This window comes from Prunus dulcis, chromosome 6 (assembly GCF_902201215.1).
Source record: "Prunus dulcis chromosome 6, ALMONDv2, whole genome shotgun sequence".
NCBI lineage: Eukaryota > Viridiplantae > Streptophyta > Magnoliopsida > Rosales > Rosaceae > Prunus > Prunus dulcis.
The window spans coordinates 15314375-15340572 of record NC_047655.1 but is presented as its reverse complement, the minus strand read 5'-3'; the positions used below and the strand labels follow the sequence as shown (position 1 = coordinate 15340572).

Genomic DNA, 26198 nt, shown 5'->3' with positions numbered 1-26198 from the left:
GTCACTGGCAGGTCTGGCCCTGATGATAGGACCCGACCCAATTTTCGCTTTGGAATTCGAGCCAAGTCTTGTGCGTGTCCGACACCTGGCGAATGTCGGGCACAAATGACCTTTTTACCCTTCTCGTTTCAAAAGCTTTTTAAAATTTCCCTTAGACTTCTGCCGAAATTTCGGCAGAGTCTCCCCTGTATTTTGACCAATCCCAAAATTTTTCACCTGTTAAACAATCAATAAATTCACACCAACTGCCAGAATATCTCAAGTAACCGATCTCAACTCTAATTTCTCAGTTTTAACTAGATATCAGAGCATTTTCTAAAGTTTTCAGGGTTTCAAGGATTTTCTACAACACTCTACCTGACTTTGAGGCGTGGAAGTTAAGAATGGCCCGGTGGTGGATCCTGCGCACTTCTACGGCCTGGGGGCGAAAAACAGATTGAAAATGTGAGTGGACAAAAATAAGTTCTTGAAAACAATTTTATAAACATAATAACCCCCATTTAAAAATTAAGTAAGGATCTAAATCGAGGGTTTGTCTATATTTCAATACAGGGTATTCAAATAAGCATGTAAAAACCTACTGATGACTGTGCTTGTATAACTGAACAAATATGTAAAGATATAAATGTACGAATATCAAAGAAACTGATATAAAATAACTGAAAGTCATAATTGAATAAAAGAAAACTCAAAATCCTTTGAAAATACCACCTATTTGTACCCCTGTCATATCCGTCAATTCCCCTGGCAGGTCTCGGGTGCCACACAGTCTACCCGAGCTGCAAACTGGCGAAATCAGGGGACTATGATAAGCCTGTCCCGCCAGCAGATTCCTCGATGACACCAAGTCAGCTCGAGTCGCTCTGGTAGGATGCAGGGAACCGTAGTCAGCTTGATCCGCAATCCTGGCAGGTCTCGGGGACACAGAGTCAGCCGAGCCGCAATCCTGGCAGGTCTCGGGACACCAAGTATGCCGAGCCGCAAATCCTGGCACTCACGGTCCGAGCATCCCCGAAACTCATGAGGCAAAGTCAAGTGCACTGACGTAAACTAAAATCGGACTGGATGTCCGTAGACATCAGTCCAATTCTGGGTAATCACCAAATAAAGGGTGGGTACATGGTGGTTCTAAAATAAACTATTTTTAGAAAAATCTAGTAACTCACTGCCTTTTTGTGACACTGAAATGTTGCTGCTATCTCCTCTGATAGAGTTCTCAAACTCTGCTTTTTATATTACTGAGCTTCAGTAACTAAACAACACGTAAATCAAAGTATTGTACAGCGCAAATCACGTTCGAAATGAATAGTTCATAAAACTTCTTCAAGATTAAATAATGACATTAACCCATATAAACTGATTTGTAAAAGCTTATTTGTATAAAATCATTATAAAAATCACTTAAATAATCTCATTTATATAAATCATTTATATAACTCATGCATATAAAATCGTTTAAGATATAACTCTTGCATATAAAATCGTTTATGAAAGAAAGTCCACTCACTGATGGTCCGAGCTAATTGGACCCTTCGAAGGTCCCTCCTGCGGGTCGACTGGACCTCTGGTGCCTGATTATCCATGAATAATAAATTAATAAAACTGCTCGATAAAAGAATTAAATTAAACACCCTGCCCCCGGCTCCTAGGAATACGTGCATTCATTTAAAAATCACTCCTAAGCCCACTTTAGTTTTTCAGACAATTAGAACGGTCGTGGAAGACCCGACACTTAGCTAAGCGGTAGACCACCAGATCGGCCGATCCGGGACCCCGTGGGTCCACGGTCTCCGATGGCCAATCTGGGCTTCTCTGAAGGTTCCTCATAGAGAAGGAACCATGTTCCGCGAGTTTGGTCCGAAACGGACGGTCGGATTAGCCAAAATCGCGTTATCGCTTAAAATCCAAACTCTAGCCCCAGGGTTCGCGATTTCGGAGTATCCGGGACTCCATCTCGCAATCCGTCGAATCCTACACGATCTTGAAATCATGTAGTACGACATATCCAAAATTCAGAGCGATCCGAAGATTTGACGACACTGCACCCAAGGATTGCGCGATAAAGAAAATCCGTTCGGGGCTCAAACGGACTCCGAATCGAGATCCGCGAAATCCTACGCGCTCGTGACGACACGAGGATCACAAAACTGCAGAGAATTACTTCACCACCCTCGCCCACGCGCCCCAGTACGCGCGGGCAGATTTGGGTGTCTTAAGCGATTTCGGGTGGTTGAAAAATCTCGGAACCAAGACTCCAAACTCCTATTCTAGGTAAAACACCCCATTTGGAGTCACTTTTGTTCTTGAACATACCCCAAAAAGTGACCAGAAACAGTAGATCACGGCGGCCGAAGTTTCGGCCAAATTTCAAGTCGAAAATTGATCGTTTTAGAGCTAAAATCGATCGAAACCCATACATCCATCAGCTAGAACACGAAAAATAGCTGAGAAACCATACCTTACTCGATCGATTTGGTGGAGAATTGAAGGAGAAAAACGAGCCGGAAGTTTGAACTGGAAATCGGCAAACAATGGCAGATTTCGGCCAGTTTCCGGGGTCCCCGCGACTGAGGTTGGTCGGAGAAGAACGGCGGGTGAGTGGCGGAGCTATTGGGACCAACGGCGGAGATCGAGACGGCCTGTGGTGGCCGCTGTCTCGATCGGAAGGGAGAGAGGTCACCGAAGTCGCGCGGGAGGGAGAGAGAGAGAGGAGAGAGAAGAGATAAAAATCTGACTTTTTTCCAAATTACCGTTTTGCCCTTCGCGGTATTTAGACCATATCTTCCTCGTTACAGCTCCGATTCGGGTCTACTCCGTGTCGACGGACTCGTTTCGCCGTGCTCTACGTAATGGCGCAAGCAGAATTACCAAATTCGTTCTCGATCCAAAAGTCAATTTTCGCCTATTAAATAATGCGAGGGCAAAATTGTCTTTTTGCTAAAAGATATTATCCTTAATTTTTAGATATTTTGTTTTTGGTTATTACACCTGAGGCAGGACAAGAAGGGCTACTGCCCTGGGCCCCATCTCAAGGAGGGCCCCAAAATATTTATTTATTTTATTATTCTTTTAAAAGCTACTTCTAAAATAGTTTCTTAATATGAGGTGCAGTGGTATATAGTGGCAAAGCCACATTAGTGTCATTGAGGTCGCATGACCTCTTGGAAGTCATGAAAATAAGCTTAGAGATCCCACGACCTCTTTGTACTCTTATTCCTATTGTTCTACTAAAATTCTACCACCCTTTTATAACAAATAAAAAAAATTACATCCTACTCATAAACGTCTCAATAACTCCCACTGTGTGCCCCGTAGGCCCTGCCGCATTCGCCTCCTCAACTCTCAATGCACCCTACCTCTCTTTAGGAACTATCAAATCATTTGCCAAAGGGGATGAAAATAACTCCACCATACCTCCACTACAAGCGGCTGCGTGCACTCCACTTGATGAATCCTCTATAAGACTGTGATTCGCCGCTTGGACCGCTAGGCAACCTACTGCCTCTACCCCCCTTTGCTTCCCAGGCAAATGAGTAAGCAAACCATGTTTGTTGTGCCATATAGACATTTTCCTCCTCCATAGACATATTCTCTCCAATGAGGCAATGCTGCTTACTTCAAAATGGATATGTATATTAGATCCCACATGTTTTTTGCGATAAAAATTATTCTTTTTTTTTTTTTTTTTTGGTTAATAAAAGATAAGAGGTACATGAGTAGACAACATACTATGTAGATTTTTATGATACATATTTGCCTATTTCTTCCGCATACTCTCTTGAAGATGCTCAAACAGGTATGTACATGTAAATGTGTTTTCGTAGTTTTCTTTTTGCCTGAGCCTGATGAGTGTGAGAGTCCTAATTAACATTTAAGAAATCGTTGTACTTTAGATGAATATGTTCAAAATCTAAATGATTCCGTACTGATCTTATAGCATGAATACTTTTACTTTCTTAATTGGAAATATCACGGAAATATATAAAAATAGTCAATGACTACTTTATTAGCACCTTACTTTGATTAATATTATTTTTATCACTTTATCTTGCTGAGTCACTCATCATCAACAAACTCTACGAAATGAAATGCTGAGTTTCTCTTTTTTGTTCGGGTAGTTTGACTCATTTGCAACTTTGCTCTCTGATCATTTCGATTTTAGCATTTTTATTCCTCTACTTTAATTTGACTTGGAATCAAGTTCAAATCGTAAACTCCGTCATATTAAAATTCGATGTGGCCATATACAACTATCAGATGTAACGCCATTTTAATTTCTTCAATTATTAAAATTGAAACGACGAAGATTAAAATGAAAAATGAGTCAAATTAGAAAGACTAAAAAGTATAATTTAGAGTCAATGGGTTCCTATCACATTGGTGGTGGCTTCCCCCTTTCCCGTGACACCCCAGTCCGAACCCTAGGAATATAACAAAAAGAAAAATGTATAATTTGGAACGAAATGATATCATTAGTTTAATAATCACAATAGAGAAAAGTGCACAAAAATTAAACACCCACTTGTGAGGAAAACGTGGTCGTCACTTGAAGAGCAAATCCCCCCAAATCCCATGATACTTATCACAATATATATGCATCTATGTGTCATTCATTTTACCATATCTATTAACTGTAATCTCTACTGTTAATTATATGTTAATGCAATACAGTGTTTGTCCGCCTGTCCTTTCTTTGTTTACGGCTGAGTGCAATTAGATGTACAAAAGGTGGTCCCCTCCAGATCAAGAATGATCTTTTGGCCATGCAAGTAGTCGGATTGTAAATTAAAGGGACTGTCCTCGCGTGGTGGTGGCTCCAAACTAAAGCATCAGTTAAGAAAATTATCTGTCAAAATAATATAAAAAATTAATCAATTTGCTGGGAGTTTAAAATTGTGATTAAGGTTAGAGATGTGGGAGCAGAAACCTTCCAAAATCAGAGATCCTCAAATCCTCTTGGCGATTCAGAGGCAAAACATTTTTTTAAGTTGTAAGTACAAGATAAGGGTACTACGATCGCAATCAAAGATTCTCTCACGCTTAATTTGAAGGAAATATTTGTAAACAAAAAGGAAAGGGTTTTACTCATTTGAGAAGACATAGGGTCGTTGAGTGTCTGGTTTTGGCAATTAAGAGGTTAGCTTGAGCTATAGCTAGCCCTAATTGACCATTTTCAACCTGTAATTCTGTAGGGTAGATCTTTAGCTAAAGAACTTGTTATCAACTTCAGATTTAATTTTTTGAGGGATCGATTATGAGCTTTTGAAAGTCATGTACACAATTAATTTAAACTGGAATCTTCACATGATCTAACATGAAAATACAAACAACAACAAAAAACCATGAATTTATGCCATAAAACAGTTTTTTTTAAAAAAAAAAATTAAAATTCATCATCAATTAATATGCAAATCCGATCACAAATCAAATTCAAAAACATAATTGCGTTTTTGACAACAACAAAAAAGAAAAAAAGATGAAGTTCATGTTGATGTGAAGGGAAACAGAGATCGTCGATAGATCATATCATATTATAAACTAATATCCAATACAGCTGCCCGATACAAGTAGGGGATACTTGCTGCTTATAAATTATACTTATGAGTAGCAAGAGATCAAGGATAGGCTAAGCTTACGTAAAGGAATGCTTTATGGTTTTGTTTGTTTGTTTGTACTATAAGTACCTCCACTCGGATCTATATCTTGGTGGGTTGGATTTCACTAGGTGGTTGTTGTTGCTCTTTTGGGGCCACATTTTAAAGGTTTGTATTTATCTCCTGGGTTTTAGATTTGTATTAAACAAATGCGCATGCGATGCCACGTGGTGATTGACCATTGGGACAGTTCACAATTGAAGGTTATTGCTACAAGTGAAGTTATCAGAAAAATGTCACTCCACGATTTGGTGGTGCTCATAAACTAATTTAGCAAGCACTCCTCTGCAATTTGTGGTTAACTAAACAACAAACTCACATTGTCTCTTTCCAAGAAGCAAAGTTTCCTTAATTATGAGTGCTATTTTAATTTCTCTTATAAAATTAAATGATATTTTATCACTTAGTTTATATTTATTTTTTAATCAATTCAACATTACATAAGTAATTACCATAATTAGTATGTGTCCTAGTTTGTTCTGCACTCAATTTTATCATGAAAGGTCCTTCAATTTGTTGAAAATCTTCATTTTAGTCCCCAAACTTTGAAACATTCAATATGGTCCTAAATCTTTTTGTCCACACGTCAATTTGCTCCTTGTCATTACAATCCATCAAAACCTTTGATCACACAACCAACTTTAATAGGGTAATTTTCGTCAAAATACATAATATACACCTATGAGACAAAATAAAGCTCACGTCTTTTGCTCAACAAGGTCATTTGCTTTCCTTGTTGGAACCAATGTGAAATCATAAATAAAAAGTAGATAGCCATATGTTGAGTAAAGGGTGTAAATCTATTTGTTGGGCGAATGAGCTATATTTTGATGGAAATACCCTTTAAAACTTGTCATGTGATGAGCTCGTAAATAAAGAGTAGATAACCATGTTCAGCAAAGGCCGTGAATATCTACATGTTGGGCGAATGAACTATATTTTAATGAAAATACTCTTTTAAAGCTTTAACCAATTTGAATGCCACCTTTTATTGAATGCCATTATAGTGGCCAAATTAATTTATGAACTAAAAAGTCAGAGACTATATTGATTGGTTTGAAAATTTGAGAATTAAAATGAACACTAAATGAGTACATCATTTTATTTATGATTCTCATGGCGAGAGTCTCACTCTAAAGTGGTTAATGTTTCAAAGCCCGCCTTGGTCTCTGCCAAAGGCATACTCGCTAGTATCACTCTAAAGTGGTAATTCGTACATTGTTGTAGTGCTTTAGGGAATTTCATTAACTTTGATTCCTTGTCATAGACAAGAAGAAACTCACTAAAAATGAATTAAATCTCTTCGATTAGGTTGAGGATAAAATCATTTTCGGTTGGATTGAAATAGAGAAAAAAAGTAAAAGACTTCTAGTTTAGTGAAAAAAGGCTTTAATTTGCAAACTATCGGTCTCAGGTTCGAGCCTACATGGCAATATGGTAGTGCATGTGTGAAAACTCCCCCTCCCCTTGTAGACTATCACTTGTATTCAAAAAGAGGGAGGAAAAAAAAAAAAAAACCATTTTCTGTAGCCACAAACCTTCTCGGGCTTTCACCATTTCCTTCACAAAAATATTTAATGTGGGATCAGATATTTTTGTCTCTAATCATGGGACGCCACGTGGAAAAGAAAATTATATCTTAAATTAATTAATTGAACCAGTTTATCTGGCCAATTAATTAATATGGATAAATATCTTAATTAATAGGATATTATCTTTATTTAATAAGATAATATCATTAATGCAGATATTATCCTAATAAAGAGAAGATAATATCGTTAATTCAAATATTATCCTAATAAAGAGAATATCATTAAATCAGATATTATCTTCAATAAAGAGATATAATCAAGGCCGACTCGATCTCTACGAATTTGGGTAGAGAATAAACTCATCATATTCTCTACGAAACCCTAACCCTGAGGCTCCTATAAATAGATGACCTCATTCATCATTTAAGGTACATCTAAACCTACTCCTAATACCCGAGAAAAATACCCGAAGCTCTCTCTCCACTCTCCATATTCTCCACACGGCTCCGACCACCACACACGTCTCCGGCCGCCTGATTCACACCATACATACAACTCCGTACCCTTTGCTTAGCTATTGTTTTCCTATAAACACTCGAACTAACTTCTTGGAGGGCCTTTGGCCAACATCTCCGGGTGTGGTCTATTTACTCCAATTTTTTTTTACAGGAATCGAGGAAGAGAGAGGGAAGATTGAAGGTTGAAGGATCTAGGAGCAAATATTCTCCGGCGAGATTATTTGCACATACATTTAACACATAATTTTTTTTTTTTGCAAATATCGAAAATGACCAAGTACTTAGCACTTTTTGCAATATACTCGAATAAATAAATGAAGTTGAGGAATTTACCTTGCCAAAAATTTGAGGCATTTTGGGACCCGTGACTTTTCGGGTCCAGTTTTTACTAGGACTCACCTGAGTTTTTAATTCGACTCAGCATAAAAATCTTGTGGCCGTACTTGAATTCAAATTCTTTTATTGATAATTGGACATCCAAACGGCGTTGAACAACATCGTATGGTTATTACATTGTCATTTTTATGATTGGATTCATAGGCATGATTGAATTGATGAAGCCAATTTTGTTTTAGAGCTCCAGCTAAATTGGGTTTTTGGTGTAATTGAATTTTAATTTAGAGGCCATTTGGGTTAATTTAAGTGAGTTTTTGGCTATATTTGAATTTTTTTTAAAGACTGATATTTATGAATTTGGGGATTAAATTTTGGCTAAATTTGATAAAAACTCCTCACCATATAAGATTTCAATTTTAACAGATGAGATCTTTTTCCAAGTTTTGAATCTGTGACTTGTATTTCCCAAGTCTGATTTTTCAATATTTCAACCGCTTGAGACTTTCAATGATAGCATTAAAGAGATGAAGTCGGATCAGATGAAGTTAAGGCCCTCATAGGTAATTTCATATGTGATTCTTGGATGATGTGGTTTTCAGAAGTGATTTCATATAGGGGTGGCAATTTCAGACACGACCCGATACACGACTCGAAACCCGCACGATAAAAAAAAGATCAATTTCGGGTCAATCCGTTTAATAAACGGGTGGATTTCGGGTCAACCCGCTAACCCGCTATAATACCTATCTAACCCGTTTATTAAACGGCTCGTGTCAACTCGTATACAACCCGCTAACCTGCTAAAAAATAAAGACAAATGGAGACTTCAACACACACAGAAGGGGTTTCGAACCCCTACCATCATCATTTCTCTCAAACATCTTATCCACCATGCTATAAACAACTTTGTGATTTTATGGTATGCCTTTTGATATTTATAATGTTTCTTTTTCTTTTGTGTTTTCCTTTCTTTTCGGTCTCTCTTCTCCTCTTCTTTTTTTTTTCTTTTTTTTTTCGTTCTTTCTTCTTTCTCCCTTTTTTTCTTCTTCTCTCTTTTCCCTTCCTCTTCTCTCCTTTTTTTTTTCTTCTTTCTTTTCTTTCTCTTTAGTTTTCTCTCATCTTTCTTTTCTCTTTCTTTCTTTCCTTCAATCTTCTCTCTCTCTCTCTCTCTCTCTCTCTCTCTCTCTCTCTCTCTCTCTCTATTTTTTTTTCTTTCTTTTCGTTATATTTTCTCTACTCTCTCTGTTTTTTTTTTTAATTTAAATTTTTTCGGTTGTGAATTTTGTAACATGCATGTTATTATTTATGAACCCGTTACACGACTTGAAACCCGCACGATAAAAGATGACCCGAACCCGACACGACACGTTTATTAAATGGGTTGGGTTCGGGTTGAGCATTCTTGACACGTTTATTATCCCAACACGACACGAACCCGACAAGATCCAACCTATTGCCAGCCGTAATTTCATATCATTAGTACATATTGCAAAACCACGTAGCGATGTGCCACATAGGTTTGGCCAACAGGCCCGGGAAATTTTTGAAATTTCATCTTGATGTTTGCCTCAAAAATTTGCTTCATCACTTGAGGACGAAGAAACACAAACTGATTTAAACTATCACCTGGTTGTTAAGGCCCAAGCAAAAGTATTGCAGGTTCTGGCTTTTCCAAGCGGGACTATGTAGTTGGCCTTACAAATGGAAAAGTATAATCTCTTCTCAAGTCAAAAAGTGAATATAATTACATTATTATTTCAAACAATTGCATCCTTTTGTCATTCTTACAACAGACATGTATAGTTTTTCTGAGAGCAAAATACATACGTCGCATGCATAACATACTAAGAAACATACAAGATTTATCATAACATGCTTATCTGGATAGCAAATCAACTTTCACAGAGTCATGTAGAAATCAAGTACTTCTTGGAACAAACCTTTGATGGTGTGCTTAACTAAGCCCGTTCTGCAGTAATGCAGCCTCCAAAGGAAACGCAAGGCTGAATGAAGATCCTACGCAAGGCTTATACTGTTACACATAAGCTGCATGTACAGAGTACACACCTATTTACAACTCTCATGCACACCAAGCATCCAATAGCTCCCAGCTCCACCTCCCGGTTTCCTTTACCAGTCTCTGTGTGAGATGCCCTGCAAACAAATATAATTAAAGGTCGGTTAAGCTCACCTCTCTATTTATTCTCACAAGAAGAAGAGCTAGTGAAATGGACCCTTTCTTCATGCCAGTGGGGGAAAGAAAAGGGGCCCGCTGCGAGAGGAGAGAGTGATTCAGCTGCTAAGCCCTCTATCTGCAATCTAATAAACTGATCAAGATCCACTACAGAAAGATCTGATTTAATGCTGTCCTGCTGATCCGATTTCGCTGGACGCACTTCAGTACAATCAATAACCATATTGAAGAGAATCAACCACCATGGATCCCCGAGGTGGAAACCATATCTCAGCCTCTGTCCCCACCATACAGCTGGGAGAGCGTTAGATCAAATGTGAGAAGCTACACAATCAATGGTCGAAATAAAGGCAACAGCCTACCTGGTAGCCATCAATTCCATTTGCAGCTTAGACCCCTGGCCACGTCCTTAAATTCAACAAGTAGGGGAGCTGATCTTGTGCAAAATCAAACCTTGGATGAATAATACTTCACTTTCTCCCCTTTGTGCCCACAATAGGTTCAAAACACAAATCTGATTCCAGCGATCTCATACACAGCATAAAGGGCAAAATTTTCAAAGGCAATTGGATGATATATCCTACCTAGACTTGCCTTCATGAATTACAGGAGAGTCAATTGGCGCTGGGTTTGCCACTCAGCAAATGCTGTTGCAGATACTCAGGAATCTCTTGCCAAAAGGAGGATAAGCAACGATGTTTGGGTGAGCCGGTCCATCTTGGTGCACATCTTATCAAGAGACTCTCCTTGTCCTCCAAGAAATTGATCCCATGTGCGGTGTTGGGAGGACAGTTAGCTGTTAAAACTTCATCTCATCTTATCCATACCATCATCTCCTATCCTATGATTAGTTGTACTCTTCTCTTTTTTCTGTTGTACCCGTTGTAATGCCTCTCTGTTGCTTGTTTTTCTGATGAAGTATCTTTCATTCCCCAAAAAGGAAAAAACAACACTACTCTTACACCACTTTACTGTATATCACTAGCACAGTTGTGCATACCAAATACTTGCACACTTCCATAACTAGCACAAGACTGCCAAACACTTATTGGGCAAGAGGAGCACATCATCCCAATTAATATGTGTGAGTTCAAAATTCTGATGGTGCACCGCCTAGGACACTCGGTTGAAACAAATTAGGTTTGGCAATCATCTATGACGTGCAAGTGATAAATTATTTTCAAGATTAACCAAATCATAATGATTTTTATCTCTACTTTCAATCAACAAAAGCCTATTGTTCATATCTCTCGTAAAAAGGCGCTACTCAATAATGGCTATCCAGCAGACCTTGCTAACCCAAGGATCCATTGGAAGAAAGGGATAAACTAGAAATTAAGAGTTGCAATATATTTATAACATATTATATATACATACACTTAATGAAAATGGTAAACTAATTTGCTATTCCTATTTTGCCATTTCTAATTTTCACAGTTATAACTTATACCCCAATTTCCAAAGGACCAGAAGAAATTTCGAGTTATGAATTGGGAATAAAACCAATGCGGGATGATTAAGTATAGTTCTGAAACCCTGATGCAAGTTCATCCCTTCTCAGACAGAGTCATATCTGAAAGAGGTTCACAATATGTTCTTTAAAAATTGAATATTTGTCCTTCTGTTAGAAATGTCCCAGAAATGTCTGCAATTGAATACTCTACAAACTCTTGGCTAGAAAACTCCACCGAAGAAGGATATTATTGCTGGAAAACCAAAGAGGCAAAAAGAGAGAGGAGGGATTGAAGAGAAATCTTTAGAAAGGAAGAAAAGATGGTGACTCTTTCATCGCGGTACTGCATGGCTACAAAGGCTGGTAGTATTATGCACACTAAGTTCGAATAAAGTTGTACCTGTTCTCCCATCCAAAAGTAAAATTTAATGCATGACATTTTCATTTGAAGCTCATATAAGAATCTACATGCAATGAAGAATCGTTCACTTGAAAAACATTTGGACCAGGCTAGGAATAACTAAATGATGGATCTATCAGTGACATGCAAAGATTCAAAGAGATAATGGTACATGTATAAATAAGCTACATCCATCCTTGAAGGTCCAATTACTTAGGTATAGCTTGATGCATACCCTAACTATATTCATTTTACAGTTTCAACAAACCTACCAGGAAGGAGAGTTCCTTCTGCTTCTGACTCTTCAAAAGTCTTCTACCATTCACATAAAAGTCGTGCTCTTCTACTTGCTCAAAGTATAATCTCCTGTGCAAGCCAGAATAAAATCTTATGATTGCACACATATGAGATGTAGTACTCTAGTATAAGACAATGGGATGGAATAAATAGCAAAGTCCAGAACCTTCATTTCTCTCAGTTTTGCGATATGGTTGACTTATCAGTTCCCGCGCCTTGAGTTAGAAATTCAACGTTTAAACTATTGATAATATTTTTTAAGGAAACGCAAGCAGTTCCAAAACACCAAGCAATAGTAGGAAACAGAAGTGGTGAAGATACTATACAGATGACACAGAAGCGCCTCCTTGACACTTAATTCCACATATAGTGCTACCTATCTATCAAACCAGATTTTTCAATGTATAGAAAAACTTAAAACAGTATGACTGATCATGATTTATATTGAAATATGTGTGGCAAAAAAAAAAAGTAAATAAAAGAAGCAATGTACAGACATGAACATGATACAGGAACAGGTCGCATGCAATAGAGTGGCACATGACTAAGATAAATCACAATGCCAATTTACTTAGCAAATAGTAATTGTAACCAGATCGGCGATAGACTACCAGGTATTTCTTGTAATATATTGCTTAGCCGACCAGGGTCTTCTTAGAACATGGGATGTTTTTGGGGAAGGAGATAAATACGCTTTTTTGCTAAAAGCACATTGATAATATGAAATACATATAACAATAATTGCATTAGCTCTTATTTGTTGTGTATTTTACGATATTGATAATGTTTCCCTGCTACACTACAGATTATGGATTTGTGAAGCATTGTTCTGAACAGTTTTTACTTATTTTCTGTCCAAATGCATATGGAGCACTCCCTTGCTTATGGTAATAGCATATTAAATTATAATAACAAAGAAAGCTTACACAATGTCAATGCCAGACCCAATCATAGTTCTACCCAATGTTCCCATACATCTGTTGTGCCCAACGTCATCTCTTTGGACCCTCTTAACAAGCGCACACATGCCTGTAATCAATTGGACAATAGACTTTTGAGTAGTGCATCGAATACTAAAAATGAAGAGGTATCAGTAGAACAAATATAAAGCAAAAAAATAAAAGAAATAAGTATGATGAGTACTTATTATGCAATAATACAAACTATCAAGAACCCACATTATAAATATACTTATTATGCAATAATACAAACTATCAAGAACCCACATTATAAATATTGAGTATTATTATGCAGTAGACAGTTCAGAAAAGAACAATTTCACAACAGATAATCCATCATTTTATTAAGAGAAACTTCTTTCTCAATTATGAAGTAACGAAAATACAAATATATAAGACAGACTAAAACAGCTTTAAGAAATAGGGAAGATTATGGTAACGATGAACGAACAAACACCAAATTTTTCCATCACAGACTTCTCTCATGACGTTCAACTTTATTTACAGCTCAACCAACCCAACCCTTCTCCTAAGCTCACATTCACATGTTCGTGGGCTACTAGTCTAAATAATGAAGAGTGATATAAAAATGTATGTAGGAGAAAGTCAGAATAAAAAATAGACATGGCTAAATGTGATAATTTGTATTGCAAAATTTGTGTGATTGCATAGCATCTTCTGATATGTTGAAATAAAAAAATGAGTAGGAAAACAGTATCCCTGCTTTGAATCCCTGCTCGAAAACAAAGTTAACATATCTGCTGTGCCTATAATGTAGTATTGAGTGCAAACCAAAAACTGATAAGCAAACCTCAAGGCAAAGGAATTCCAATACTTCTTATAGATCATAAACCCATACAAAATTGGTCAAGATGCTAATGTGAATAAACTCAATGCCATAGTAGAAGTAGCAGAAATTGATAGGTGACTAGCACTGTAAAATGCTATTCTCACTTGATAAAACTACGTAGAAGTGAGATCAGGAAGAACGATCATGAACCCTCCACAATTTCAAGCAGAATGTAACTACCATTTCCTCCAGACTTTTGTGTCTATTGGATTTATCAAGGCAGGCTTTTGTGCCTATTCTTCACCGCCCCATAAGTCGCTCTTTGTTGGGTAGCTTATTTAGCTACCCAACAACAAATTTAAAACCAACTTACCAAATCCAAACCTATTTCATCATAGGATTAAGAAACTAGATTTACTTCCTGGTTGAGCAATAAGCACACTTTAATGTGGACCAGTTTTTCTGTGATTAAGCACCGAAAAGGCGAAACCCAAATCAAAACCAAGACAATGCATAATTTCTTCCAATTTGAACTTAAGTTGTATAAAACGAAGATGCCATAAGATGAAGCAATTTATGAAGTAGATTTGAATCTAGCTGTGAAATACGAATTAGACCACCTCATCACTCACAAGTGGTGAAAAAAAGAACTTAACAGCAGGACTTACAAGGCATCACAAACGTTAAACCCTACTCTAATTACTATATATCATAGCACTTCAAAGGTAAAGGGGTCAATGCCCAATTGAGGCAAATTTACACTAAAACATTCAATATAGAAATAATGGCAAATTTGGAAACTGTTTCCTGTATCTAATAGAAGCACAAACATGCCCATGCTCTGAAATTCACGAGGAAAAAAAATGGAACTTCAGAAGTTCACTCTGAAATCCCAACAATCAAAATAAGAAAACACTTAAATGAAAGTGTTGTCTTGGAATTCTAAAAATACATTATAACCAGGAAGAAAAGTGAAGAATTCGTATAAGAAAGGAACAAAAGAATATGATAAACAATTAGACTTCTCTAAAGTGGGGAGGCCAGTAAAACTTGAGGATGGCAGTTAGGATGGCAGGTACCGTCTTGATTGAGCGCCGGCCTTCGTTTGTTTTCTTCTCTGTTGTGATCCCAGTGTCCCCCGTTTAAGGACTCCCGCGTGCTGGCAACGATATGGGCTTCAATTTATTTATGAGTTTTCTCTTCACTTCTCTTTGTCTAGTATTCATATTCTAAGTTTACCCAAACTTCTAGTTCAAATTTTTACAATTAAAAAAAAATAAATTCCGCTCTCTTTTCAAACTATTCTTAGATACACACCTACTAAAAAAAGAAAAAAAAAAAAAATTATCAACCCCACACCCCGCTATCTTGCCCTTTACCACTCTACTTTGAAGCTTAGTGATTAACAACTAATTTATCATTACTTATTGTAAAATAGAGAGACTCATAGTCTTTAACTTCTTTGAGGAGTCCTGATCAAATTTTTGCACAGAATTTAGAAGTTTGCTTAGGTAAATTAGCAGGTGGTCTTCCTAGTGGCGACTTCTTACATTAAATACTTCAATTGACGACCCACAAGCCACTATTTGCATATCGTATTTAGGTTTTGTGAAGAGAATATGAGAGTGTAGTAGGTTTCTTGGATTGAAAGAGATGAGTAATTTGACAATAAGGTGTAGAGGAGTTTGTGTTTTTCTAAAACTTAATATGAAGAGTGCTGGTGTGTGTATAGATGTACTAGGGTTAAGTATTAAGTTGAATGACCTTTTTTGTCATTTTACACAATAATAAAACTTAGGGTCAATTACTCAAATGGACCTCAAATTTGTACCCGATTTACATTTTAGTCCATAAACTAAATTATTCATTCAAATAGTCCATCAACTCTATATTATTTGGTACATTGGTCCCACCGTCTAATTTTCTGTTAAATTTAACCAAATTTTAGGGTAAATATGATTTTTCATAATTAACAAATAAAAATAGGGTTAAAATAAATACAAAATTAGAAAAAAAATTTGAAGAAAAAGAGAAAAAAAATCATGAGACCCAAACCCAGTGCCCCCTCTCTTCGATTTCTTCTCCCTCATTCCCCACAGACCTCTCTACGCCGACCTTGTACCCATCGCTCACTAGCCTCCTAACATGGACATTCAACCGAAAAGTGGTAGCAGTCAAGAAATTGTGATCCATATGGGAATAAATCCCCAAAACCCTCGCAGCAATTTCGGTGTCTTGGTTGAAGAACTGGTACTTGTAACTACTTCCACCATCAAAAGGACATATGGGTACATCTTCTTGAGGTCCACCACTTACTGCTCCAAAGGTGCGAACTAGGCAGGTGGGTTGGAAGAAGGAGAAGGTTTTGGAATGTCAGATGATGGTTCTAGAAGCTTCTGGAAGAACTTTTGGTGGAGGGAGGTATTGGGTGCGGTGGGTATAGGGTTGTGGGTGTGGGGAGAGAGTTTGGGTAGTTTGGATGGTTTGGAAGATGAGGAGGTGAGGTGGGAGGAGAGGAGAGTGCGCTTGGAGGGTGAGAAATTGACAATGACTATGATTTTGGGAGGTGGGGTTGGCGGCTGATGAGGTGGGGAGGAGGGTGGTGGGTGGTTGTCTCTCAACAACAAAGGGAAATCAAGGGGGAAAGGTCTGGGTGGTTGTAGAGTTGGGGTTTTGGGTTCGTTAGAAGGGGGTCTGTGGAAGATTTTTTTCTTCTCTTTTTATGTAGTTGCTAGCTCGGGTGGAGGTTGGGGAGGAGCTGGGGTTCTGGGTTCATGGGGCCTGGGGGTGGAGGATGGTTGTGGGATGGGTTTGGGTGGAGAGTGGTTATGGGATGGGTTTTGGGGTTGGAGCTTGATGGTGGTGGTCATGGGGGAATGGAGAGAGAGAGAGAGAGAGAGAGAGAGAGAGAGAGAGAGAGAGAGAGAGAGAGAGAGAAGGAGACAGAGACAGAGAGACAGTGAGAGTTTTTATTTCATTTTTCAGTATTTATTTATTTTTAACGTACGAAATTATCAATTTGCCCTCATATTTAAAGGCAACATTGGCAGAATGTAACAGTAGGACCAATGGAGTTATTAATATAGAGTTGAGGACCATTTGAGTCATTTGCCCTAAAACTTAAGAGATTAATAATTTAAGTATTGGAGTCAACAAAGAGATTAATAATTTAAGTATTGGAGTCAACAAAGAAAAGCGTGGAGTTTAAATAGAAAAACTCTTTATTTATTTATGAAAATTGCCCACAAAAATTTCTATTGTAAGAGACAAAAGATTAAAGTGGCTTGCAAGGTTAAATATTGTGGCTGATAGACTTTACTAGATTTGGTTTAGGTAGGGTATGTGTACAATGTTTGGTTTTGTCATGAGTTTTGTTTGTAGCTTATGGAGCGGGTGGCACTTTTTTTCCTTTGTCTAAGGTTTCATCCAATTGTGCAGGGTTCGTCATTATTCTTGGTCAGTTTGAAATTTTTGGGTTTAGATCGAACTCAACTGTAATTCTTATTCACTTTACTCAAACTAGGGTTTGTGAATAGGTCGGGCTAAGCCGGACCAAACAAAAATTTTTGGGTTCGCACCTCACGGGCTTTTTTTATTTTTCTAAATGGTTGGTGGCTGTGGTGGTATATTGTTTTGTGTCTTTCAAGGTTTTCCCCTTCCTACGCATGTCACATGTGTAGGATGTTTTGAGCAGCACTTCATGTAAGAATGGACAAATTTCTATCGGTTAATTAATGACCAGACGTGGCTCTCAAGCCAGGCCTCACGCTTTTTTTTTTTAAAAATAAAAAATTTCAGGCACGACTGATCTGAGGTTTCAAATTTCAAGGACTTATCCCACCCATTGGGTTGGGCCTAAACAGGCTTGACAGGCCGGGCCGCCAATGTAAGCGAGTCAGGCCTTTTTTTTTTCATTATGTTTATTTTTTTTTCTAAGTCTCCACTGTGGATAGTTTTCACCTAATTTCTAACCAAAATACCAAAATATGGCATGAACTTATCTGTTTTTGCTTTCTAAGAACTAAAATACCAAAAGATGTCATGAACTTATCTATTTTTGCCTATCGCATTCTGGCATAGAAATTCATGAACACATAATAGTATAGCACTAACGAAATAAAGAAAATAAACACAAGGTAGCTGAAGATAAGGTATATTGTAGATTATGCTGCTTCGCGATAGTGGAGAGCATGACCAATATATGCCATGCAGTTGAGACATAGACTGTTGTTTTGCGTAAAGGAGGATTTTGGGAAACCTTACAACTATTAATGCCCACACGTGATGCTCGGACCGAGGCTCACATGATTTTTTGAATTTTCAGGACGGTCCAATTTGAGGTTTCAAAATTCAAGGCCATGGCCCTCCTATTGGGTCGAGCTAGACAAGTTTGACCGGTCGGGCCATCCATGTGCCTAGATGGACCTGGCCTTTTTTTCATTTTGGTTACTTTTTTTTCTTCTAAGTCTTCTATAACTTTTTATTACAAAGGAATGAGCAACTCTATGTAAGAATGGAAAACTTTCTATCGGTTAATTAACGCTCAGACTATAATGAGTGGAAAGTTATAAGGGGTAAGTTATAAGGGGTTCACTTTATAGCCATCAGATCAATCCAAGGGCTGGGGAGAATTGAGATAAAGTTTTACAATTGGGTAGGTGAGGAACCCAAACCCGAATTGAATATCCAGCACGTCCGAAAAGAAGAAGAAGAGGCAAGCACGTCCGAAAAAGAAGAAGAAGAGGCAAGTTCGAAGTTTGAACAGAAAAAACTCATCTCTCTAAAACCCAGAGCTCTGAGAAACGGTTGAAGGCAACGGTTAACGACGGTTGAAGGCAACGGTTAACGACGGTTGAAGGCAACGATTCGCCACTCCGTTCTCTAGACCCTGAAAAAGTATTTATTTTGAGTAGAAGGGGCAAAGGTGTGGATTCCGAAACAGTGAAGGGGCGAAGCAGTGGAAGGGGAAGGAGAGAAGCCGTATTCGTTGGAAGTGGTAGGTTCCATTTGTGGAGCAAAGCAACACAAAGACCCTGCACAGACACCTTGCGATTGTTCAATAACCAGCATTTGGTGAGTAATTTATGGAATTTGAGTTTAGGGTTAGAGTAATGGTTTTCCCCAATTTGTACCATCAATTTTGTTGGATTTGGCATCTCTTCTTTGTGCTTCAGTTGCATGTTAATTTTTGCTTGGGTATATGTTAAAAAAAGAATGAAAATCAAGTCAATAACAAGTGAATAACATGTCAATAATGATATGAATAAGATAATGGTGTTGAATTGGAGGAGGCCCTCAAAACCTTCCACATTTGAAGCAGTGCATAGTGCAGATTATCTCTCTGGCGCTAGAATATATATATATATATATTTTTTTTTTGAAATAAATATGATTTCCTTTGTTACTAAATTTGCCTGAGAAACATGAGAACAGATAATAATAAACTCATGAATAGAAGTGCAAAGCATTTGATGAGTAATTTATGGAATTTGAGTTTAGGGTTAGAGTAATGGTTTTCCCCAATTTGTACCATCAATGTTGTTGGATTTGGCATCTCTTCTTTGTGCTTCAATTGCATGTTAATTTTTGCTTGGGTATATGTTAAAAAATGAATGAAAATCAAGTCAATCACATGTCAATAACATATCAATAACATGTTAGTAATGATATGAATAAGATAATGGTGTTGAATTGGAGGAGGCCCTCAAAACCTTCCACATTTGAAGCAGTGCAGAGTGCAGAGTACCTCTCTGGCGCTAGAATTTATATATTTTTTGAAATAAATATTATTTCATTTGTTACTAAATTTGCCTATGAGAAATGAGAACAGATAATAATAAACTCATGAATAAAAGTGCAAAGCATTTGAAATAAAGGTTGATCTATGACGATTGTGGCTGACTGAAGAAAAAGCTAGAAAGAAAGAAGGATGTGGCAATTGCTTAGCAAGCAGATAGCAGAGTAGATGCTTTGCTTTGCTTCCTTCCACTATATTTCTTATTTATTTATTTATTTTGTGTTGTGTATGAGATGACAATAATTGTCATGTGTGTGAAGTGCAGAACTTGCCTAGATTGCACTCACACTCACTCATGCATCAACCATTGATTAGAGTTTGGATCCATAAATAAAACACATGAAATTGTTTGTAATTCACATAATCATTGCATTAACAGGTATTTGCACAAAATTTGTCATATTGCTTTGATGATGTTAAAGCCTGTGATCAGTAATCCCTATGCTCATGTACTTTGTAAAATTTGTAATGTGCCTGGTTGACTAGTTGTGTAAATACCAATGTGATTGTGCAAATACGTGGTAGTATATGTGTTCACGTTATTTCACATTGTATTTGAGGAAATGGGATCCAACGTGGAGCTGGTATGGCCAGAGGTAGAGGCATATTCGTCACGGGTGAACAACTGCTCACATGCAAATTCATCTCTAGCTGCAATTCGAGCGAAGTTGAGTGCGGAACAATTAGAACAATTCAAGACATCATGCTTTGGCCATCTTCTGAATATAGATAAGATTCAGTTTAGCGGGCAGATTGTGCATGGGGTTGTGTTGCGTAGAGTAGCGGGGCAGGGTGTGAAAGACTTGGATGGACTGAGTTTCTTATTAGGGTGTGACGTTGCTCAGTTCACTCGTCAGGATTTCTGTTTGATCACAGGGCTTCGTTTTGGGGAAGTGCCTGAAGTTTCCAGTGGAGAGAGTGATGAAATTAGACTTCAGAAAAGATATTTTATAGACGAAGGAATTACATGCAATGCTTTAGAAGAAGCATTTCTGAGGTGCACAGAGGAAGATGACATCTACAAGCTAGCTCTTGTTTACTTTGCTGAGTTAGTGGTTTTGGGAAGGGACAAACATTTGAACATCAATCTAAATTACCTGACCCTTGTAGAGGACTTGGATGCGTTCAACAGGTATCCGGGGGGTTCGGTGTCCTTTGACAAAACCCAAGACAGTCTATTTTCTGCACCAACAAAGTATGTGAAAAGCTTTGAAAATGAAGAGGGAAAAGGGAAGGGGAAAAGTAAGGTAACGGGAACAAGCCGGAGAAATGAGAAGGGCAAGAAGGATAAGCATGGTGAAGCGCAAAGGAGTGGCTGGAGTTTTAAAGGTTTCACGTATGCTGTCCAGGTACATGGTAATAATGTTCATGTCAGTTATGTTTTGTTTTTCTTTAAAACTTAAATAATGACTTTTGTCCTGTGAATTGTGTAGATTTGGGTATATGAATTAATTCCTAGAATGGCGGACCTGAATTACTGCAAGGTTGTTGATCCGACCGCTGTCCCGCGTATTTTGCTATGGAGAACTACTACGTCTGTTCCAGAGATGAGAAAGTTGAACAATTATTTTTTCCAGAGCAAAGAGGTTTGGTTTGCAGCCCTTGGAACTATTTATAAGATTGAATGAAATTATGAAGTAGAATGATTGAATATGACTCTTGTCTGTATTCTGAAACAGTCAGTTCAGTTGTGGGCGCTATGTCCGAGTGAAGAGGAAATGAGACAACCATATTGGAGTTGGCCACAGGATCGCCCTGCTGTTGTCTCGGCAGAGTCAATTCCTTCTTCATGTGCTGATCTTGATGAGTTGAACAAGGTGGTAAGCTTGTTGAGGTCCGAGTTGTTTCAAGTAAAGCGGGAAAAAGACGTCCTTGAGTTAAAGGTCATACGGATGGAAAAACTTTTGGACCACTGTTTAGGTCCTCAGTTTGAGCAGGAAGTAAGGAGGGACCTAGCTTTACCGAAAAAGAGGACGAATCGTTATGTCATCTCACATCTATTTAAGGGAAGTAAGGAAATGGATGACATTCAATGGGATGAAGGGCCAAGTAACAGAAATGAGGGAGAGGAAAAGGAAGATGAAGGGATTGAAGGGGGTGAAGGGCAGGGCCAAGTAATAGAAATGAGGGAGAGGAAAAGGAAGAGGAGGGGATTGAAGGGGGTGAAGGGCCAAGTGATAGAAATAAGGGAGAGGAAAAGGAAGAGGAGGGGATTGAAGGGGGTGAAGTGCAAGGAAAACCAAGTGAGGTAGAGGAAGGGCAAAGGAAAACAAGCGAAGGAGAGCAAGTGCAAGTAAAAAGTAGCAAAGGAAAAAAAGGCCAAAGACAGAGCAGTGAGGGAGAGGAAGGGAAAAGAACGAGCAGTAAGGTTGGGAAACTGCAAAGGAAAAAAAGGGAGGGCAAAGAAGTGAAAAGACAAAGAAGTGAGGAAAAGGAAGTGCAAAGAAACCCATGTGAGAAAGAAGATAATGAAGTCATGTTGCTTGGGGGTGACATTGGCGAGAGCACGGAGGGGACACAGCTTGAGTTTACTATCGGGGACATTGATTTGGATCAACCTACAGCTGTGCTATCTCAGTTGAATGTTTGGTTGAATGATAAAGGTAAAGCTGTGGAACAAGGGGTCCAATTACGGAAAAGGAAGAGGATCATTCCTATGTGGAAGATCATTGAAGGTAGTGAATTGGTTCAAAAAACTCTGCCAGAGACAACCCGACTTCAGATGTTAGACCCAATGAAGGCGATTCCGCATGATGATATGGTGAAATTGCTGAAACTTTGTTGGGAATGGCGCCATAACCCAAAGTAAGTCCCTTGTTTTTTTGAGATAGAAGGCATGAGTGTATATATTTTTTAATTGTTGTGTTCTAAAACTTTTTTATATTCATAGTTTGGTGATGCAATTTGGCAACGTGGAAGCTGAGATTGAATTCTTCGCTTCCCTCGTCAAAGCTGATGGTTGGCTGAAAGGAGATGTAAGTTTAATTGATTATGCATTTGTTTTAATGTACATAGATTATGAGATTGACAAGAAAAACATGTTGCAGCACATTGATTTGGGGTTGTATCTCATCCGGAAGCGACAATAAGAGTTGGAGGAAGTAGAAATATCGGACTGGACAACGACCGATGTATTTTTTATGGTATGTCATGGGCCTTGACCAAGTGCTGTTAATAATTACAAATTATCCATACTTGCTTTGTGGAGGTGTTTAACCATTGATTGTTTTCTATTTCACATAATCACATTCATACTTGCTTTGCGGATAATAAAAGAAAAAAAGAGCAGGTTGGGTGGAAAATTAGAAACAGTTTACTGAACGTTGTAAATGGCAAGGTTCCGGCGTGTAGGATGGATTGGCAGAACGCATATAAGGTGTATGCCCCTTGTATGTTGACGAAGTACAAGCATTGGGTGGCTGTAATGATTGATCTGGTTTTGTGTGAAATCAAAGTGTATGATTCAAAGGTTTCACTTATTCCAGATGAGATCTTAAAGGAAGAACTCGCCCCGCTTTCAATTACGATTCCAAATCTTCTCAACACCATCGACTTTTATGAAGAAGGTGTTTACGCAAACAATTGCAGCCGAGATTGGTGGTGTCCGTGGCCAATAGAACGTGTGGATGTTCCACAACAGTCTAATCAGTAAGCACAACTTTTTATTTAATTTTATTACTTTAAATTGTCAATTACGTTAGAATGTCATTAGTTGAATTGATCGAGTTCTTGTTTTGCTTCAGAGGCGATTGTGGCATGTTCGTGTTGAAGTACATTGAGCTTTTGAGCGCTGAGATTCCGTTAGCTACTTGCACCTCGCAGAACATGCCCTTTTTTCGGTTGAAATTGGCTGCAGAGATAACACGGGAGATGCTTACATGCCATGATATTGGTTGAACTTGGTTTAGGTACATGATGATTAAATAGGTTTTGGGAATGTCCATTTTCAAACTCATGTAAATACACAATAGAGACCTACGTGTCCTTTTCGAATTCTACCTCTGCTCCTCTATTCTTCTTCGTCTTTCTCAATCTTAGTGTATTTTTGTACATAATTTTAGGTTTAAGTTATTGGACAATAACAATTAGAACCAAAATAGTGGCAAATATTATAGCGGATGCATGCTTTCATTTCGATTAGTGTGATACTACGCTACGTTTATTCTCATATTGTGCTAAATGTATATGGAGTTGGATGCAAAGCATAGACAGAAAAATGAAGAAACTGAAATGGAGATGCTGAGGCTTGGTGAGGAGAAAAGTAAATGGATCTGTAAATCTATTGCACGTAGGCAATCTAAATGGATAGGCAGATGAGTTTTTGAAGTTAGACACATGTCATTCCCATACATAGAATGTGCCTATGGAGTGTAAAGTATTTTTGGATTTAATGAAACAAACATCTGTGTAATATTAGCCTAACTCCTTCACGACATTTACATAACCTTAACCAAACTACATTGAATTGGGATTTAAAGACTGCATATGTGAATTGGGATTTGAAGATGGCTTTTTAAGTGTATTACATCATTGCAAAGTGATATGTCATCATTTATGCAAGCCACCATTTCAAATATCATATCATAATCTTTAAGCCGTTCAACATGCCTTGACTTAATCGCAATGGGTTGCATCTTAATAAGGTAATTCTGTAAGGGAAATAAGCGGCTATGGCCTCGCCTCCAATGTTTTATTCAACCATGCCCTCTTTATAGAAACACATGAAAAAATATCCCCAGGTGCAATGCTATAAAAACTCCCTATTGGTTCCGTACCGCCCCTCAGGTTTGAATCCCTCTCTCCTTTATAATCAGTTAATAAATTCGTTGATTTTTTTTTTATTGGTTTTGGGCAGCTCAGTAGCATAAAAGTAATGTATATTGGTGCGTCTATATTGCATGTCTGTTGCGTCTATATTGCTTCTCTATTGCGTGTATATCTTACATTTATTGTATGTGTATTGATTGTTTATTGCTTACGAAGGAAATAAACAACAATACACAGGCAACAGACAAGCAATATACACACAACAGACAACCAATATACACGCAATAGATATGCAATATACACACAATAGACATGCAATATACATCAGTCCCCAATTACACCAACCATAAGGAAGTCGTATTGAATAGGAAATTAAACTTAACAGTTGTTCTTCCTACTAAAAGAAAGAATAAGGTCCGTTTCCCCCTTAAATCTTACTTGAGTGGTACTTGTGCCCCCAATAAACATCCAATATTGGAGCAATAACATTCGATATACATGCAGCAAACAATCAATAAACCTTCAATAAACATTCAATATCGGTTCAATAACATGCGAAATACATGCAGTTAACAATCAATAAACATGTAAACAATCAATAAACCTTCAATAAACATTCAATATCGGTTCAATAACATGCGAAATACATGTAGTTAACAATCAATAAACATGTAAACAATCAATAAACATTCAATAAACATTCAATATCGGTTCAATAACATGCGAAATACATGCAGTTAATAATCAATAAACCTTCAATAAACATGTAAACAATCAATAAACTTTCAATAAACATTCAATATCGGAGCAATAACATGCGAAATACATGCATTAAACAATCAATAAACCTTCAATAAACATTCAATATCATGCGATTTATATGCAGTAAACAATCAATAAACTTTAAGTATACGCAAATAAACAATCTATATACACTAAATAATTATGCAATTTTCAAAAAAAAATGTATTGTCTTGTTATTGCATCGTATTGGCCCTGTATTGTGATTTTATCGTCTTCGTATGACTTTATTTTTTTAAAGTAAGTCTTGGAAAGTTTTTGCTGGGTTTCAAACAAATAAATGCTTTTGTTTAAATTCAATGCCAATCCACCTATTTCAAGAACAAAAATTACAAAATGGGTTTGAAAACTCATTGGTGGTGCGTGCAACATGTCTTTTTTGGGAGAACTTTCACAATCCTTGAAACCGTGCACTTAATTGATCATTAAAAGAACAAATAATATGACAATTGATACAACTAATAAAACTAATACCAAGTCCTTAATGGACTTCAGCATATTCAGCACTGTAGCATCATACGTGTCATCTTGATGTTCTGCTTCAGCAGAGGTTACATCAACCCATTCGAATCCATTGCAACTGGTGGCTCCCTAATTGCAGGCATCATATATGCAAAATAATTCTGTCAGAGTTAGACATAGGTTTTTTTTCACCCACATACATATTCTTGAAATGAAAACTTACATAGGAGGTTAGACA

The 26198-nt window shown here is 37.6% G+C and overlaps 1 long non-coding RNA gene across 1 annotated transcript; it reads right to left on the bottom strand.

Annotated features, from left to right (window-relative positions):
- Positions 1-9775: 9775 nt before the first annotated feature.
- LOC117629727 lies at positions 9776-13297 on the bottom strand. Its single transcript, XR_004586152.1, has 2 exons — positions 12551-13297; positions 9776-12453 (listed from the first exon to the last, which is right to left on the bottom strand). It is a non-coding gene; the product is annotated as an uncharacterized LOC117629727 (long non-coding RNA).
- Positions 13298-26198: the final 12901 nt, after the last annotated feature.